At 55.8% G+C, this 19,021-nt stretch overlaps 1 long non-coding RNA gene across 1 annotated transcript in view; it reads right to left on the reverse strand.

The window, feature by feature from the left end:
* Window positions 1–1,818: 1,818 nt before the first annotated feature.
* Window positions 1,819–19,021, reverse strand: part of LOC142048082 (uncharacterized) — a 214,769-nt gene continuing 197,566 nt past the window's right edge. The window contains exon 7 of the long non-coding RNA XR_012657394.1: window positions 1,819–4,880. This is a non-coding gene — a long non-coding RNA (uncharacterized LOC142048082). The remainder of the gene's footprint in view (window positions 4,881–19,021) is intronic.

A 19,021-nucleotide genomic window follows, 5' to 3' on the forward strand; every position in this document is an offset into this window, starting at 1 on the left:
GCCGCCGGTGGGGGGGGCGAGCCGCCGCCGCCCCCGCCCCGCGCCGCGCCGCGCCGCCGCGTGGGGGAGAGCGCCCACGGCACGGCACGGCACGGCGCGCCTCAGCGTGGCATGGCTGGCGTGACTTGGCACGGCTCGGCACGGCTGGCACAGCCTGGCACGGCACGGCACGGCTCGTCTCGCCTGGCGTGGCGTGGCACGGCATGCTACAGCTCAGCTGGCAGAGCATGAAAGGCCTGGCGTGGCTTGGTACGGCATGGCACAGCTCGGTTGGCGTGGAGTGGCGTGGCTGGCACAGCTTGGCATGGCACGGCTCAGCTGGCATGGCATGGCATGGCACAGCGTGCTCCAGCTCAGCTGGCAGAGCATGAAATGCCTGGTGTGACTTGGTACGGCATGGCATGGCATGGCACAGCTCAGTTGCAATGCCACGGCTTGGCTTATGTGGCATGGCGTAGCTGGCGCAGCTTGGCACGGCCTGGCATGCCTGGCACAGCTTGGCATGGCATAGCTTGCCTGGCGTAGCGCATCACAGCATGGCACAGCTCAGCTGGCATGGTGTGGCACTGCTGGCACAACTTGGCATGGCATGGCATGGCACAGCTCAGGTGGCACCACATGGCATGGCAGAGCTCAGCTGGCATGGCATGGCACTGCTGGCACAACTTGGCATGGCACGGCATGGCTCAGGTGGACCAACATGGCATGGCACAGCTCAGGTGACACGGCATGGCATGGCTGGCACAGCTTGGCACAGCATGGCATGGCATGGCACAGCTTGGCATGGCATAGCTTGCCTGGTGTGGCGCATCACAGCATGGCACAGCTCAGCTGGCATGGTGTGGCACTGCTGGCACAACTTGGCATGGCATGGCATGGCACAGCTCAGGTGGCACCACATGGCATGGCAGAGCTCAGCTGGCATGGCATGGCACTGCTGGCACAACTTGGCATGGCACGGCATGGCTCAGGTGGACCGACATGGCATGGCACAGCTCAGGTGACACGGCATGGCATGGCTGGCACAGCTTGGCACAGCATGGCATGGCATGGCACAGCTTGGCATGGCATAGCTTGCCTGGTGTGGCGCATCACAGCATGGCACAGCTCAGCTGGCATGGCGTGGCACTGCTGGCACAACTTGGCATGGCACGGCATGGCTCAGCTGGCAGAGCATGAAATGGCTGGCACGAATTGGCACAGCATGGCACAGCTCAACTGGCATGGCATTGCATGGCACAGCTCAGGTGACATGGCATAGCATGGCATGGTGCTGCTAGCACTCCCTGGCATGGCATGGCACAGCTCAGCGGGCATGGCACGGCACAGCTCAGTGGGCATGGCACTGCTGGCACCGCTTAGAACGGCACAACACGTCTCAGCTGGCATGGCACACCCAGCATGGCTTATCGCGGCGTGGCTTGGCTCAGGTGGCACACCATGGCACGGCACTGCTGCCATGGCATGCCTTAGGTAAGATCAGCCCAGCACAGTTTTGCCCTGCACCAGTCTGCTCACCTGCTGCAATGGCTCCCGCACCCAAACGTGCCCGCAGTCCCCGTGCCCTGCGCCCAGTCCAGCCCCTGCAGCCGGTGTGCGTGCCCTGCACCCCACCCCGGCCCCGTGCCACACACAGGGCTGCCGGCACCCTGCCTGGGGGTGCTCACCCACGTGGGGCAGAGCGAGGCCCCTGTGTCCCTGCAGAGCAGCTCGACGTCTCTGCTGGCCCCAGGGACAACTCGTGTGCAAACAGGGGCAGCGCGTGGGGCAGCAGCGTCACCTGAACCTGAAGGGCCAGCACAGGACACATACATACTTTTTTTATTTTGCAGGTATTGCAGTCGCCAGCATTTAAATTATGTTAACAGCAGCAGCAGCTGGCTATCACAGAGCATTTTCTGTTCTTGGGGTAGTGACCAAACACACCATTTCACACCATCCATAAACATGCGGGTGTGAGCCCAGCGCACCTGCAACGCAGCGAGTGCGGCCGATCTTAACCCGCGTCCCACAAAAAGGGGCCATTCCCTTACATACCTACAATACTCCTTTCCTTCACAGGTTTTCTACTATCTTTGCTTTGCAGAGTCTTAAAATTGCCAGTGCCAGTGCAGACCACTCTATAACTAATTAAGCTTCCTAACAATTAACTTCCTATTTCTAGTTACCTTTTCCAGCCGTCTTTGAATTACATTCACAAACCCCTGGGGCTCCACAATCGGGGAGGGCGGGAGCTGAAAACCACCATCCCACCGAGATCAGCCAGGCTCTTTCCACGAGGAGCCGAGGCACAGGGATAAATCTTGGAGCTTTACTCCGCCTCGCCCAGCCTGGCGCGACGTCCAGCGTGAGGCAGCTGCGGGGTCCCAGTGTGGCGGGGAGTTGCTCCCCTGGGCTCGGGGTTGGTGGGAGAACGGGGGCTGGGGGAGAGATGCGCAAAGGGGTGGGGATGTGGGGTCACGGGAGAAAGTTCTGAGGGCTGGGGTGGGGTGAGTGCTGAAAACCTTAGGCCTGGCGAAAAATGACGAGGCGCCTTTAGGAAAGGAAGGTGAGGAGCTGGAAGGATGCTCCACCTGCAGCGCAAGGCACCCGCCTGTCGCACTGCACACGCTGAACCCATCTGCCGGGTCGGGTACGGAAAAGCGGAGGAATGAGTGTTCAGTGCACTGGGGTGATGTCACCGCTGCGCTGCTAAAATCAAGGCTTATCTGGAACAAATTCCCTCCTGAGAGCCCGGTAACCCATCCCTCTGGCTGGCGTGGTGTGCCACCGGCACGTTTATGACTCTGGATGTTTGACATTTTCGTGTTTTCCTTTAGGTACCTCTGGCTGAAGGCGTATCATTTGCCAATAGCAGGTCACACGGCGACCGCTTGCGGCAGAGCCGGGGCTGGTGGGGAGGAACTGGCTTTCCTGGGGCTGGGGCTGGGTGCCCGCTCCGGCCAGTGCCACGCACGGACCCACCTCTGCCCTCCCCGGGTTTGGGTTTCAGGTCCCTCCTGCCTACCCAGAGAGGGAGAGGGGAAAGAGGGAGAGAGACAGACATCTCTAATTAATCATATTAACTCCTGACAGATGCTTTGTGTTCCAACAATGTTGCTATTATGAAGTTCACACGGCCACCCCTCACCAAGCCCGTCTGCTCCGGGTTCTGGGAAAAAAGGCTTTGCTGGATTTCCCCAGCACCGCCCCGGCGCAGCCCGACGCTTCTCCAACCGCTATCAATCACACCGATGGTCGGACCTGTCAATTTTCCCTCTTTGTGAGGCTTTTTTCTTCTTTTTTTTTCCCCCTCCTGAAGCTGACCACAAGATTGATTCAATCCGGACAGCGGGGATGTAAACGGAGAGGCGCTGCCTTTCAAAGGAGCCATTCAAGTAAGGAGGAAAGAGAAAAAAATCCTTCCTCAAAGTCACTCGAGTTGTACGCCAACAACAACACGGCCTTAACAAAATAGCATAAAGGTGGGACCGGCGCGTGAGAGCGGCGGCGATGCGGCAGCACTCCCAAAGCCGGCTCCCCCGGCGGCTGCCGAGCCGGAGGGAGGGCACGAGGAAGCGATGCCGCCCGGGCTGCGTGTATCCCTTCCTCCAAAGCTCAAGTCGTTTCAAAGGCCTGATCCTGCTCCGGTGCTGGCGCACCAGAGGACGTTTCTGGGTTCAGCTTGTGTCCGCTGGATTAAAACTTCATCAAAGGGTCGTCATGGGTAACGATGAAGCCTGCTCAGTGTCGATGCCCTGACTGGCTCTGGTTATATTCTTCATTCTAAAATCCATGTGGGTCCTATTTCCACTAAGGGGAACCGTGACCAGAGGGAGAGGACATAAAATTTCCCTATTTCATCTTCAGTTCTGCTCCACAACGAGTCACCCTCTGTGTAGAGATTGCCCACCACAAAGGATATTCAAATAAAATAAGCGAGACCGCTTGCCAAACAAAAATAACACAGGCACCAAATGAAAAGCAAAATATTTTGAATAATAGTGAAGCCAAAGAAGACAAAGAGCCTCCGTGAGCGCTTTCAGAAATGACTAATGATATTTTTGCTCCCTAATCAGGGCTTGCCCCACTTGGGCTGCTCTTCAAGAGGTTTTATTTTTCCAAGGACGTATCCCCAGCGCAGAGCCTTACCAGCGCCGATGGACTCTGATGTTTTTGCAACCTGCAAAGCGTGGCCATGGAATACTTTTAGCTTTCTTTAAGATCTTTAAGATCTTTCAGCAACCTGGGATGACTCCCAGGCAGGGCTTTTGGGGGACACACGCTGCAGGGGTGCCCTTCGCTCCCCAGGCCCCTTTCCGGCCTCATCCCACCGGTCCTGGGTGATGCAGAAAGGTGCTTTCCAGGGGAAGGCACACACGATACACCAGGTATTTTTAAAGAGTGAGAAAAAAGCCAACTAGGAAATGAACGGTGTGCAAGGACTGCTGGAAACCCCCTTGGTCCCAGCCCCATCTGCAGAGCTGCCGGCGCAGGATGTGTGCCCTTCAACTGAGGCAGTCGTTACACAAACCACGGCATTAAATACAAAAATATTAAACTGCATCAAAAGCCAGAGTCTTTCCTGCATCAGCGGCCAGTAACAGTGCAGAAATGCACCTGTGGGCAGCGCGTTGTCTGGCCCTCTGCGCTTTTATTCTCTATTTTTGCTCTGCCCTTTAGCAGAAAAATCCTCTCCGGTTTTGCACCATGTTCTTGCGTTGCTGATATGCAGAAGGTTGCCCTTAGCGTCGTGTTTTACGTACCGCAGCAGGGACTGAGCTCGGCTCCAGGTGCGGGCATCCCGATCCCAGCCGAGCTGGGGGTGTGGAAGGAGCGGGCAGGGAGCGACGTCCAGACTCGGCGGGTGCAGGAGGAGCGAGGCATCCGAGCGCTGCAGCCTGCACGGAAAATTGTGGGGGGATAAGGGAAGACGTGAATTTAAATCACTGTAACTCTCCCAGCGTCTCCCTCGCTGCTGTGTTCTTACTCTGGAATAAACGCCTCTCCCATGGTTTAAGGAGAACTGGGAAAACGCTCCTCTGGCAAAAGCGGGTCTGTCCGGGAGCTGCCAGGGCGTGCGGGGAGCAGCTTCCCCGCCGAGCAGGTGGGCACCCTCACCTCCCTCAGCAGGGGGACGTTTGCTAAGAGGGACAGGGCAGAGGGGCAGCCTTCGCTCCGGCGGGTCCCACGAAGGTCCCAGCCCAGGAGAGCCGCTGGGGGGGGAGGCAGGAGGCAGCTCCGGCCATCGCTGCGGGACGGGGATCCAAGACGCTTCGTAAAAGCCGAGCTTTTATTTGCGCGTCGGTGCTTGTTGAATATGTGCTATTTTATAGGTAAATCATCTTCTATTAGCCACCCTGTAAATGAGGCAATGGCAGGCGCAGCCCCTCCAGCTGCCTCCGTGGAAGCAAAAGCATCGGAGTCAGCGGTTTCCCTGCCCCGCTCCCGTCTCCCGAGTCCCACCTCTCCCTAGCGCCGCACGAGCTGAGGCCTCGCTTTTAGCTGCAGAACAAGTGCATAAAAATGATCTTATTTATTACAGGAGACATGTTTTAAAACAACTGACAAAATTGCAAGATGTAAAACGACAAGCAAGTGCTTTTTCTTTTTTAAACCCATATAGACTTCTGGCAATGATAAAAATAGTGTTTTCTTTTTTAAAGTTGGAATTAATCTTTCTTTCCAAAGCAATCATGTAGCAGGAAAAGCAGGAAGACACTTAGATATTAACTGATACTCACTGGGTGATGGTTACTTATTGAATAGCCGGGTAGCTCGCTTTCCTCTGCAGAGCGATTAACATTAAAGAACGGCGTGAACATTAAAGCAAAAAAAGGTGAGGGCTTTTTTTCCCCTCCCCTATTCCCTTGATGTGTGACTAACAGCTGTTTTTCTGTGTGACAAATCAGTGGGGTCTTCCTGTTGTTGATGTAATGAAGCTGTTTCCTGGTGTGAAATTCTACGGGATAAATTGCAGGAGGGGGGAGGAGAACATCCCACACTTATCAAAGTGCTTCAGAGGGGAGGAAAGCTCTGCTGTCCTCGCAGGGATGGCCGGCGGATCAAAACAGGCAGCGGGGCTGACGTCGGGTCACCGCGACTTTACTTAAGGCTTTTTTTTTTTCTTTTTCCTGTTTATGTCTAAGTTTTCTGCCGCCGCAATCTGAGCGACGGCCTTCACAGCGATGGGCCGTGAGTAAGGACAGTGTGGGGTATCTTCCCCGATAAGCCGGTTGTATTTAACATCACGGCAGTGCTGCAGAGAGCTGTATGAAGCGGTCGAGCTTATGTGCCTCAGTTTCCCCATCTGTGAAATGGGGGGGGGTGACAGTGACCCCCGATGTCCCTCGCCGTGGGAGCGGTGGGCAGGGGGCCCTGGGCTGGCCGGGTGCTGCCAGCGGCACCGGCCCCCCAAAAGTGCTGCGGGGACGCAGGCGTTTCCCTGTGCTGGCACCGGCTCAAGCGCTTTTGGGGGCTCTGCCTCGATGGGTTCATTTAGTCCTCAGACACCCAGGAAAAAAAAATCACTTTTACCTCTGTTTTTCTTTTTTTCTTTGCCAGTATTAGTTAATTAAACTATGCAAATTAAAACAACTTAATTTCTATAATATCAGGAGCAGAGCCTCAAACCATTTGGTGTAGCTCATCTGGCACGTACGTTACATAAAATGTTTGGAGCGGCTCTAATAAAAATGAAAAAGGCTGTAAATCAAGTTTAATTTATTCATTTTCTGTATGGTATGAAAGCATGCCAAAATCAGATTATTTATGAGCCCTTCATAACAATAGGCATTTTTATTGGTTGCAAATGACAAAAGGCGTTCTCAGAGGGATTTTTTTTTTTCCTTCTTTTAAAATTTTTGAATGCCTTTTCACAAACATTTATTTTTTTGGACTCTATGATCTCAAAGAAAAATACTTAATCATTGATACAGTAAAAATAATTTATATTTAGATACTGAAAAACACATCAGACTTTAAAACATAAGTATACAGAGCTAATCCAGCCCAAAGGCTCAGGCGAATGCAACACCACAGGTTAGAGAAAAGAGCTGTGATTTACACCCGCTTCCTTAAATTTCCCATTAAGGGTATAATCTCCCATAAGTCTTTCACAAAATGTCTGAGCCACTCGGGGAGTTTTTTCTTTTGCCTTTCCAGACCCGTTCGGAGGGCCGGTGGGCGCACGTGTGCTCCGCGTGCACGGCCACACGCGCGTGCCTGCGCACCCGCCTCGCGGTGACTTTCCCTCTCTTTTCCCATCCAGGGCGAATTCACACACAAAAAATCTTTCTCGGTGTGTAACTGAATCCCACGAGCCCCCGGACGGGCAAGGCCGGTCAGACACCCTGATACCCAGAAAATCACTGATAAACCAACCGTGGCTTGGCTTCTGCCTTCCACTTTTCAGATCATTTAAACCATCTTTTGTCCATTATCTGGCACAGCTGGGTCCAGAGGTGGGGTCGGTGAGGGGCGCGTGCCGCACACCCAGCGCGGCGATGGCGGGCACGTACTCACTGTCCGCCGGGACCGGTCTGGGATGCTCTCGTCGGTGCCGCAGTGGTCCCGTCCGAAGCATGCTGTGATGGGGGCGACGGCGCTGGGCTGCCCCGCTGGCTCTGGGGATGGGTGTAAGGTACGGCGCTGGTGCCCATGGGTACATCCTAACCCCCAGACCCGTCTGTGCCGGCACAGAGTGTGGCACCACACCGGCGAGGAGCCTGCGGCAGCCGAGATGGCAGCATCCCTCCTCCTCTTTAGGAGGGGTATTATCCAAAGCAACCCCAAAGCCTCAAGACCAGAGTTCTGGGGGCAGAGAGCCAGGCAGGAGGGGAGCGCTCGCCAGCCCCACGTGGAGGAATGACATCCCCAGGGGTGAGATGGGCAGCAAGTCGGTGGCATCGCCGTGGTGGGGACAGTGTGGCGGGGAAGCGGGTGCCCTCCTGCCCGCAGCATCCTGGGCGTCATGGCCAACAGACACCTGGCAGCGGGGAGGAGGCAAGGGAACCCCAAAATGCCTCGCAGAGGTGGACAAAAGCCTGGCTGGGTTGTGCAGAAGCGTTTGGCTTTGCTGGAGGGCTCTGGGTAAGCGTGATGGGGAGGGGGCAGAGAGGCACCCCCCTCCTACAAGAACAGGGGCTTTCTCTGCGCCCGCCTGGCCGATCCTGAGGGGGAAAAACAAAACAAGAAGAGAAAAGGAGGGAACCCTCTCCCCACGAGAATTAGCATCCAGGATCTGTCAGTCACTGGGAGCTTTTGGTAAAAGGGGCCCCTTGTCAACCTCTGCCTTTGATGTGACTGGGACGGAGGTGCTCAATTAAAAGCCTATCAGTCTGTAAGTAAATCAACGCCTATCAGGCTTGTCACATCAAACAAACGATTATTGCACGAACCCGCCCACCCCATTAATCTGGCTGTTCCTTCTTGACAGCTCAGGGTCAGGGCACTGTAAATCCTGCACTGGATTGCAGCCACCTGGAGCAGGATTAAAGCAGCCCTGCAGCATGTGCTGCTGCACCCAATTACTCCCTGGAGGTGGGCGGCTGTGGCGAGGGGTACCCGTGGCCCCGGCAGCTGTGGGGTGCCTGGCGTGGGGCTGGGGCCCCCACCAGAGCTGATCTTTGCCAGGTTGCAGCTGCCAACGTGGGTGGTTTGGTGGTGCCACGGGGCCGTGGCAAACGTTGGTTTGGGTTGGCACCAGGGATGCTCAGCTGTGTGGTACGGAGAGCTCAGCACCCGGCCTGTGGGTGCTTGGCACCCAGCGCTGGACCAGTATTGCCAGCACCTGTCTGGCTGCCAAGACAACATGGGAGCAGCTCCAAAGATGGCTCTCGGCAGCTCCGGGAAGTTGTTGTCAGTAGGGACGGTTGCACCACAGCCCCACGTTCATACATGGAGGGTGGCTAGCCACGGTGTCCTTAGCAGGCGGGTTCAAACCCTGCTGTGTGCTGGGCACATCGCGTTTAAGCCTGTGACCATCGGCAAGGATTGACCTTTGGGAGCCTCTCAGTAAATCACATGGTAAAAGGAACCAACGGGTTGAGCTTTTGGGTGCTCTTTGGGCCTGGATTAGCAGCAGCAGTCCCTGGGGACACTGGAGCTTTCCTGTCAGGTCACTGAAGACAACCGAGGAGCAACTGGGGCTCCTGCCCTCGACCACCCGGATGCGCCGCGTCTCCGGCACCGGGGCTTCAGAGCAAGTGCCTGGGCTGGCAGGGAGGAGGGTGCTGGAGCCCAGCAGTGGGAGGAAGGCCATCAGTTTCTGAGAACAACTGGCTCTCTTCAAGGGAAGGCAGAAGCCAAACTTTCTTGAAAAGCCTCTGTGCTGCAGCAGGAGCAGCCTCGGGGCAGCCGGAGCTTGTGATTCTTGCACATAGAGGCAGAGGCCTTTTTAATATAAGAAATGTCGAATCTTGGATCACATGAGGGCAGTGCCACGGAGCAAAGACAGGGAGCAGGGTTAGCCCCGGGGAGGCTGCAGGTCGAGTTTTGGGAGGGCGCTCAGTCCCCCTGTCCCGTTGAGGGCTCTGTGGACCCCACAACCCCACATGCTGGCTTTGCCCCGATGGCAGAGTCCAGGTGGGGTCCATCTGCCTCTGGGGCTGTGGGCAGCACAGGGGCACCACCAGAACCCTCCAGACCAAGCACACATAAGCACCCCGAGCACATCCATACCGCTCTCATCTGCAAAACAGGCCCTGCACCCCGCTGCGTGTGAGCCTAGCCGTCCCTGAGCTGGCAGGTCTTTTAGCCTTGCACCTCGGTGGAGGTGTCTGCTCCATGTGTGGGATCCTGGACCAGGAGAGCATCTCCTGGGCAGCTGGGACTAGAGGTTGCATCCTGCAGCCAGCAGCAGGGCACTGGGCTGGGAGGGAGCTTGCTCCCCTGTCTGCCTAGGCCTATTATTAACATCTTCCCTCTCCCGCAGAGCCTGGCGCCTCGTAATGCAGCTTTGGCTCGCTCTCACGGCGCGGAGCTGTCAGCCAGGGCTGCCCTGCCTCTGCCGAGGATGGACGCCGGCTCCAAGGGCTCAGCGAGCCCCGGGGCGAGTGTGGCCAGCTGGGCACTGTGCTGCCGTCCGGGGCAGCCTGCCTGCCTGCCTGCCTGCTGCTGCCTGCTTTCCCACCAGCTCTTGGGCAGCCGCTCGCCCCAGAGATGGGCTGGTGTTTGGGGGGCTATCCTTGGCGGGCAGCCATTGCCCCGATATAGGCAGCATCCCAAGGGCTGACCTCCCTGCCTCAGTTTCCCCATTTGCAGCAGGGGTGCGAGGGCCCTCGCTGCCCCTGGCTCCTCGGGGTTGCTGCAGCCCCAACACGCTGGGATCGGGGTGTGTCTGTGTGGGGTTCAACCTCGGCGCTCAGAAAAGTAGCACGTTCAGCACTGGCGTAGGGGCAGGTTTTGCGTGGCCCAGCCAAGCTGCCGCGTCCATCGCTGCCTCAGTGCAGCCACCCACATTATCCGCCTGGGGAGGGGGAAGCTGGAAAGACGGGGCCGGTGCGAGCAGAGGTGACACCGAATAGGAGACAGACTCTCGCCCTGCCATGTTTGATACGGCGACACCAAATCTTTTGCCGATAAGCGGTATCGCCTCCCCGCGGATAGCCATCACCCCTCGCCCCAGCCCGGCGCACCCGGCCGGCGCCCTCCGCTCTCCCACGCACATCAAGCAACACCTGCCCGCCCCGGCAGATAAGCAGCACCGTGCCTGCGTCCCCACCGTGCCCGGCTGGCTCTGCCCAGACCTGGCCCCGCGGTGGGAGATGCTGGTGCTGATGGGAGCTGGGAAATAAAATCCCCGCTGTCACCTGCTGCTCCCACCCAGGTGCATTTTGTGTGGGGACAAGCGCTGGGGTGGCATGACTTGGGGGATCTGGCCCTGTGGAGTTTATCTCCCACACATGATCAATGCCAAGTTTAAGTAAGGTTTATTGGTATCTGTAATTTAACATGACATATTTCTAACACGAATTACTCTGAGATCATCGTGTGCATAAAATATGACAGGAATCTTTTAAGTGCAAGCATAGTTCTCAGTTAATTTAATAACTGAGATGGAAAATGGAATAGCATTAAATTTAATATTTTACATAATGCTCCTACACTTCCTTCTCTTGCTGCTGGCATCATTTGTTTTCCCTTCTTCCTCATTTACAGCCCTCCCAGCCCAAAGTGTCCTGGAGCACTGCCTACCTGGACAGGCAGGGGGGTGCTGCCCCTCAAAGGGCCACAACGAGCTGCCCCCGCATCTCCCGCTTCCCATGCAAAGGTGACGGGATGCTCTGGGTGCCCCCTTGCCTCTGCTCTCCGCAGATGCAGTTCTTGGTGCTCGCTGTGTGCCTGCGTGCTTGGCACCGCCTGCAAACCCCCGGTCCCGGTGGTCCAAGTCCCGCGGCTGAGCCACTTCGACTGCCTGTTATTGCACTCTGCTCCTTCCTGAGGGTCTCAGCAGAACGACCTGTTTCATATGCCCCATGCTGAAAAACGACGCGGCCGCCCTTCACAGCTATGAAACTAAACTCGCTCTTTATTAAGAAAGCTGTTTCCAAGCCCAGCCTGCAGCCAGCATCTGGCCCCGTGCATGCAGGCACGTCCAGCCATCCTCTTCCAAACTCTTCCCATTCCTCTTCCCTGCGTCCCCTGGCTCCGTGCAGGCAGACACTGAGAGCAAAGCCCCTGCCTGCAATTGCTGCTGCTCAGCGCAGGGATAAAACCAGGCCTTGCCGCAAGGCAGTGTTGCTTTCAAGGCAGCGGAGCGGCTGCGTGTGATGGACCTGTCAGACCAACCACTGCCAGGGCAGGGCAGGATGGCGCTGGGCGGAGGTGGGGGCTCCCACGCTGGGATGGGATGCTGCTGAGCAAACAGTAGGTACCAAGGCCAGAGGCAGACGAGGGATTAATACAAATCACACTGGCTAATTCACCCTTCTGCTCAGATCTCCCAGGAGAGAGCGATGAAAGATGGGATATAATTGCTGGGCGAGTGAAGCCCACTTGACCCAGCGAGCCTGTCCCCGCGCGGGTCTTGCTCTCGCCCTCCGCTCTGGCTCCGTGCTGCTCTCGGCAGCCCCCGCTCTCACCCACGCCAGCCTCACGCATCTCCCACTGCCCTTCGCCGGGCCCCTGGCCCTCGCCCCAGCATGGCTGGTGGCAGAAAATCAGAGCTGACCCACTTTCACAAGGAAATCACCCGACAGCTGTGCCCAAGCTCCTCATTCCCCACACACTGCGACCCAAAGCACCCGTGGTGGGACCGATCCCCCCCTCACATGGGAGAGGGGCCAGGGGGGTGCAAAACCCTGGGGATGCCCTCGCCGAGGCGGCAGCAGACATTCCGCACCAGGTTTTGTGCTCGCCGCGGGATTTGGGAGCGCGGCGGTTGCCCGTGCACTGCAGAAGGGATCAATACAGCTCTTAGCCTTGTCCCTTCCTATTGAGCCTTGGCGTGTGATTTAAGGGGCTCCGGTAACGTGCGCGTCGCTGCCGCGAACAAGGTGTTAACACCGAGCTGCCGGAGTTATGGCTGCAAAGGAGCTGGCAGGGCCAGGCAGGATTGGTCCCTCCAGCCCTTGTCTGCTCTGGTTCAAAGGGTTCCCGTGGCTGCGATGAAAGGAGGGTTGTTGGAGGGATTACAGCAGGGAGGGGAGGCTGATGTTGCTGGGAACGGAGTGGGCTCTTTATCAGAGAGTAGCAGAGCCTGACAGCGCTGTAACTCTCTCTTCTTAAGGAGATGAGCTTGCAATAAACCAAGGAGCACATTAGAGGTAACGAGACAAAATGGCAGGGTTTTGAAAGCCCAGCAGAAGCAATAATCCAGCCTGGAACAGAGAGACCACTCAGCTTACCTCTGCCTTTTGGAAACACTGCCGTGTTTTTGCAGCGCTGCCAGAACAGTTCTTTACTGTGACTTGGAAAGTCTCGGACGCGGGTTTCAACACCTCGCTCTCACACCACATAATGCAAAAGTTAATTCTACTTTCAGGCTGATGTCAACATTCCCCTTTATTGCCACAGCGAAATGTGAAGACTACATTAATTTGCATTTGCTGTGTGCAAGTAATGTGTTCCAGATAATCATGGTAACTCCTCAAAGGTATAGACGAGAATTTCCTGGATAACGTGCTGGATGGAAAAAGCCGATGGGATCCAGGAGAAGGAAACGGCATTGTGTGTTTTCATAACTCCACCTGGAAGCAGCGCAGCTCAGAAATACAGGCTGCAGCACTGCAGCCCTCAGCTGGGCCTGGCTTTCCTCACCGCGGGGAGGGCGAAGCCGGGGGGCTGGGGTGGACACCGGCACCGGCACTGGGAGAGCATCTCCTGGGGGTCTGCAGAAGCAGGGTGTAAGGAGCGGCCGCAGAAAGCCGCAGGAAGGGGTATTCCCCTACTATACAGCTTTTAACACTGGGCGGCCACTTCTCCATAAAACAACCAACCCATCACTAACTGGAAGCCAAACAATTATTACTTTAAGCAACATGCTGAGAGCACAGACACCTCAGTCTGAGATAGTAACCACCCTTTGTCTGTGGAGCCGAGAAATATATCGAGTCCTGGGTGCCCGCACAGAAACTTGCCTCGTGCCCTGCAGTAAATTAACTGGCCTGAACTCAGAGGATCCTCCCGCACGTGAGCGCTTCGGCCGGGATATATCAGCTGAGGGAATGGATTTTCCATCTTCACTGATATATCGCATGCCCCGGATGATGGCAATGATCGCACATCACAGCTAAAGGCTTCCAAGGGGCTTTGCAAGCCGATAGCCGGACTCTGGGAAGCTCATCCTGAAGGTCCTGGCGGGAGAGCCGCAGGATGCGGTCGGGCTGGCCGGGGCACAGGGCTCGGTGCTGGGGCTGCGGGAGGGGTCGGGGGACCCTCCCGGCTGGGATCGGTCCCGTACCCCATCCCCAGGGGCTGCGCTGGCCACCTGCCTGGCATAAAACCGCGTGCAGGGCTCCTGCGATGGCATGTGGGAGCGATGAATTCATTTCCATTTATGATCTGTTATGATGATACCCCTGAAGGATAAAAGTCTATACATAATAATCTCTCTCTTCAGCTTTGTTAACAACTTCAATTAACAGAGAGCTGTGTAATGCTTCATCAGCCGTTTGGATTACAGATGAAATTAAGCCATCATATTTATGAACTACGCAGTGAGTTCGAGGAGGACTCCACATATTTTACATTTAATAACTTGCCCTCTCATTTTATTTATAACATTAATAATGATTTGGTGGCTGCTTTGGGGGGAAAACATAAATGACAAAGCGAGGGAGCCGGGCGGGGAGGGTAAGCGGAGCTGTGCTTGCTGGGAGCAGCGTGCTGTCAGTGCCCAGCCACGCACCTCCCCGCTTCGGCTCCCTCCTCTTTTATTTTTGATTAAATAGCCCTGTGAACACAGAGACTTCTGCCTTATAATTGCTTTCCACTCAGCACTTCTAAAACCCGGGCCGAGGGCTAATGATTAGATCCCGCGGTGTGGAGCTGTCTCACCTGGCAGCCGGCACCCGGCCAGCGGGACCCACGTCCCGGGGCGGCGGCGGGCTTTGGGTGCATCCCGCAGGTGCCGACCCCGAAAGGAAGACGGATGCCCTGTGCTTCAGCTGAAGGGCCAGTGCTTTGCCATGGAAAAAAATAGTAATATTGTGTTCCCTAAAGCAGGGATGGGCAGCGGGAGCCTGGCGGAGGGAGGGCTGCTTCTGCACACGCCGCTGCTTCCCATCCTTCCCGGCTGCCCGTGCCAGGCTGGACCCAGGCCTGTGCGTTGGTTTTGGGGTGCTGCTCCCTGCCAGGGCCTCCCCGTCCGGTGCTGCTATTTCCACCCTTCCCAATTAACCTGCAAGCCGAGAACACGGCGCGGTGCTCCCAGTCTCTGTCTGGAGCTCTGGCACACCGAGAGGCTGAGCAAGGTTAATTAATTTGAGCAAAGACTGAAGTCTAAAAGATGGGGAGCAGCACATTGAAAGATGATGGCTGGCAAAAATCATTAGAAGCATCTTTCAACAATCTATATACTGTTATCGATCCTGTTATAGATCATGTTCCTTTCCCCTTTTTTGCAGGATCTTCTGGATCGATACAGCAAGTGCATTGAGACTGTAGCAACACATTTAAAACCTTATAAAAGGTTATTTAGTTGCTAACAGTGCAGCAGTTTCTGCAAAGCCTGCCAAAAGGTTACAGCTTTTTGGGCATCATAAATTACAGACGACAGGGAAAAAAAGTAAGTGCGGTTTTCTTTATTGTCTCAGTGATGGATGGGCTCCTGAACAAGACACAAAATACATCATATCACCTTTAATGGGACCACATTTCTGTAGCCATAACTCACAATTTTAAAATAGAAAATGGTGAAATATGGCGTTGTATATTCCACTCCTGACATATTTATGAGTCCTTCCCTTCTTATAAATACAGTGATTGCTATTTCAAAGCAGCATGTCAGGTATGAGCAGAGCACAAACAGCTGGTGCGATTGAAAAATTATAGCCAGAGTTGGACGTTTTCAAAAACTCTCTCTAGCAGCAGTAAATTTACAATGTTTGCACTAACTGTTATTAAAACCAAATCCATATCTTGGCAACAGGAATCCAGCGCTCTGGACCAGCTGGAGTGACGGTGCCGCTGACAGCCGGGGTGAGCCCAGGGGCTGCTCCTGGGAAAGCATTAAAATGCACTTCGAGGGCCTGCGGCTGCAGCCGGGGGTCCCGCAGGGGAAGCGCCGGAGCAGGCGCGGTGCCCGTGGCAGCTGCGTGGGCTGCTCTGCGCCGTGCCGGGCACCAGCAGGGCCGAGGGGCCAAACCTGCACTGGGTGCAGACTGGTGGAGCTGAGCTCGCTGCCGGCCCCTGCTCGCAGAGCTCTCCTGACCCCGAGCAGGGCAGAGACCCCCAGCCACGGGCAGCTCGGGAGGGGACGTGGGCTCCTGGGCACCGCCTGCAAGGGCACAGAGCCTCGTCGCTCCCCGGTGCGTGCGGGCAGCTGCCTGCCTCACGCTTCCCGCAGGCAGCAGCGTCCTGCGCCCGGGGTGGACGTGGCGGGCGTCAGCTGCATCCCGACAACGGGCTGGCTCAGAGCATCACGCTCCAGCTCTGGCCTCTCTCGAATTTATGCTTCAGTCTGTAATGGCAGTTTAATGTTACACTAATACACGCTTCGGGTCTGGTGCCATTTCTGTATCATTATTTCCATTCATTCGGCAAGAGGGTTTTACTAGTAAATACCTCGCGGAAGAAATAATCCTGCCAAGAGCCCTCCTGAGCATCACTCACCCCCGGGAGCAGGGGGAATTCTCTGGCCTCATTTAGGCACACAAAAGGCCTCTAATTAGCTTTTTGTTTAGTCCGATTATGAATGTGAGTTTTGACCTTTCAAAGTGATTAGCTCTTGAAGCTAACTAATTTGCATAACATCAGTTTCTAAACTGCATATACAATCTAGGACCAGATTTTTTGTTGTTGTTGTTCACTCCTTTTTTTTTTTTTTTTTAACAGCAGCTACAGCTGCTCTGTCGGGCTCAGTATTTCAGTCCCTGGATGAGGCCCTGCTCCTGCCCGTCTGCTGGGCTCGGCTGCAGCGGGGCAGATCTCCAGCACTTCGGGGTTTTGGGTCCGCCCAGTTTTAGGGCACACAGACTTTCCCCCAGCCCTTTCCCAAAGCTCTGGCTCTGCCATCACTGGAAAATCGCGTCGCCCTGGAAGATGTTTGCCTGCGGTCCTGCTGCCACCACCAACACGTGGCCCACCCTGGCTCCCTGAGACCCCCCCAGTTCCCCAGCAAAGCCTGGGGTCCTTCAGACTGGGGAGCCGATCCCTCCCAGGGTGCAGGCGCTGCACCGGCCCCGCCGCCAGCACAGACACGGCCAAGGTCACCGGCGGAGGCTTGGGGAACAATGGGCTTTAACACATTCTTTGTGGTAGCTAAATTCAAAACTCTTTATCACTGATTTACATTCCTTTATCTGGGCAAAGCCCTCCAGAGGTGCATTTTATTACCCTGGATTATTAAACAAAAACTTTCCGATAATGAGGCGCTGTTGCTTTCGGAGCAGCAGCCTGGCCGCCGGAGACCTGCTCCTGCCGCTGCCGGTTTATCAGCCCCTTGCCGCCATGCCGCTATCGGGACGGGGCTGCCTCTATCGCTGCTGGTGATTAGCTGGGCCCGCTGCGAGAGTTTGTGTCTCCCTGGCCCATGAATAATAGAAGATAAATTGTTGTTTTGGGTAAGTCTTCTTGGAGAGCGTCTCCTGGTGCAATAGCTTGGGGCTTAGGGGCCTTCATGGGAAGGCGGGGTGGGGAATAAAAGTTTTTGGAGATAACAGCCCCCCTTGCTTTTCCTCCCCTTGGAGAGAAGGAGCCTGAGGGCTCAGCGTGGGACTAAGACCAAGGAAACCCTAACTCTACGCTTGGCTCTGGGAAAAACGCCTGCGGGGTTGGAGGCAAAGCTGTGTCACCCCTCTACCCAGCCAGAAGCAGCTGCCCGAGACAGACCGGGGTGCTGCCACCCCGCCAAACCCACCAGCGTCCCTCCTGCCTGGGCTGCAGCACCCCAGGCAGTGGCTTTGGGACTGAAGACCCCTGATCCCCCCATCCACATCCCTGGGAGATGCAGACACGCCACTGCCGGCCCCAGCACACAAGTCCCCTGCCTCCCTGTACCCCTCCCTCCCCAAACCAGTGTCTGTAATATTTTCTTTCCGGCACACATGCAAGGACCTCAGAGTTGACTGCTCTGTTTTATAACATTGCTGTTTCCTGGCCTGGCTTTATTACATCTGTTCTTTGGGGTATGGTGTTATAAATTGGGTATGTGATGACGTGTAATCACTAACTGCAAAGCCAATACATTTTCGCTGCAACAGCAGCAAGACAAATAAAGGCGAGTGGGAGAGGCTGGCGAGGCTCTGACAAAGGGAGATATATACACCCGCACAGCCAGAGATAATTTAAAAATCTGATTGGGGATTGAAAGCAATGTTATCCTAATGGAGCTGGCTTCGCTTTCTGGGAGAACGTCCTTAATTTTTGGGAAGGGTTTTGATTTTCACTAAGAAGCCCAGCTGCATCTTCAGCTCTTTTTTGGGATGCCGGGGGCCCGGCATGGCCGAGGATGCTCCCCGTCTGTCCCGCCCCAGCAGCGCAGGAATCGGCGGCATTTCCTGGGCGAGAGCCAAAGCCAAACCAAGGCTGTTTCACGGCGGTATCAGCCCAGCTGCTGCAGGCGGGGGGATTTCTGGGGGGCAGAGCCCTGCCCACCTGCTGCCCGCTGCAACACAAGCAGTTCGGCATCCTCGCTCACTGGGCTCTGCTAGGTAAGGACCTGGAGCATCCCTGCTCCTTCCTCCCAGCAAAGGACCTGGCACATTCCTGCTCCTTCCCCCGGCAGAGCGGGACCCTCCTAGCCCCTCACCCCATGTCCAGCTCAGCTACTCCAGGCACTTTGTCCTGAGAGGCTTCTCCAGAGCCCGGAGCTGGAGGGCGGCTTAAACCAACCCAGACTCAACTAGTCTTTTGATCTGCAATCCAGAGGTGCTTTGTGTCCACCCAGACCTACTTTGCACAGCTCGGGAGCCTGCCTGTGCGGGTATTGTGCTTGTGAGCCATTGAAACGCCTCTTCGCCCTGTACCTGCGCCTGCTGCGGCTGAGCCTTGAGTCAGCGCGGGGTGAAAGGCAAACCCAGCCCCAGCTTTGGTGCAGGGTGAGCTGAAACCAGCCCCAGGACTGTTGTCCTTAGTAGCAATAATGACTTGTGCAACTGTGCAAATGTGGCCTGCAAAGATGGGATGGGAGATAAATGGGAGGGAGTCAACCAGCTGCAACTTAAGATGTGCCTGTATGCTGCTGCACCGGTTTATCATGATAAATGTCATCAGAAAATCAATTCTCTGTGTACTTTTGGGAATTACAACTATCATTTTGATGTGATTTATTTGCTGTATAACACGGACAAGGGCTCTTTGTTCATCATTTTGAAAGTTCATTTAAAATTGCTTTGAGTTCTTGGTTTTCCGCCGTGACACGGCCGATGGGTATCTGCTC

This window comes from Phalacrocorax aristotelis, chromosome 24, assembly GCF_949628215.1.
Source record: "Phalacrocorax aristotelis chromosome 24, bGulAri2.1, whole genome shotgun sequence".
Taxonomy (NCBI): Eukaryota; Metazoa; Chordata; class Aves; order Suliformes; family Phalacrocoracidae; genus Phalacrocorax; species Phalacrocorax aristotelis.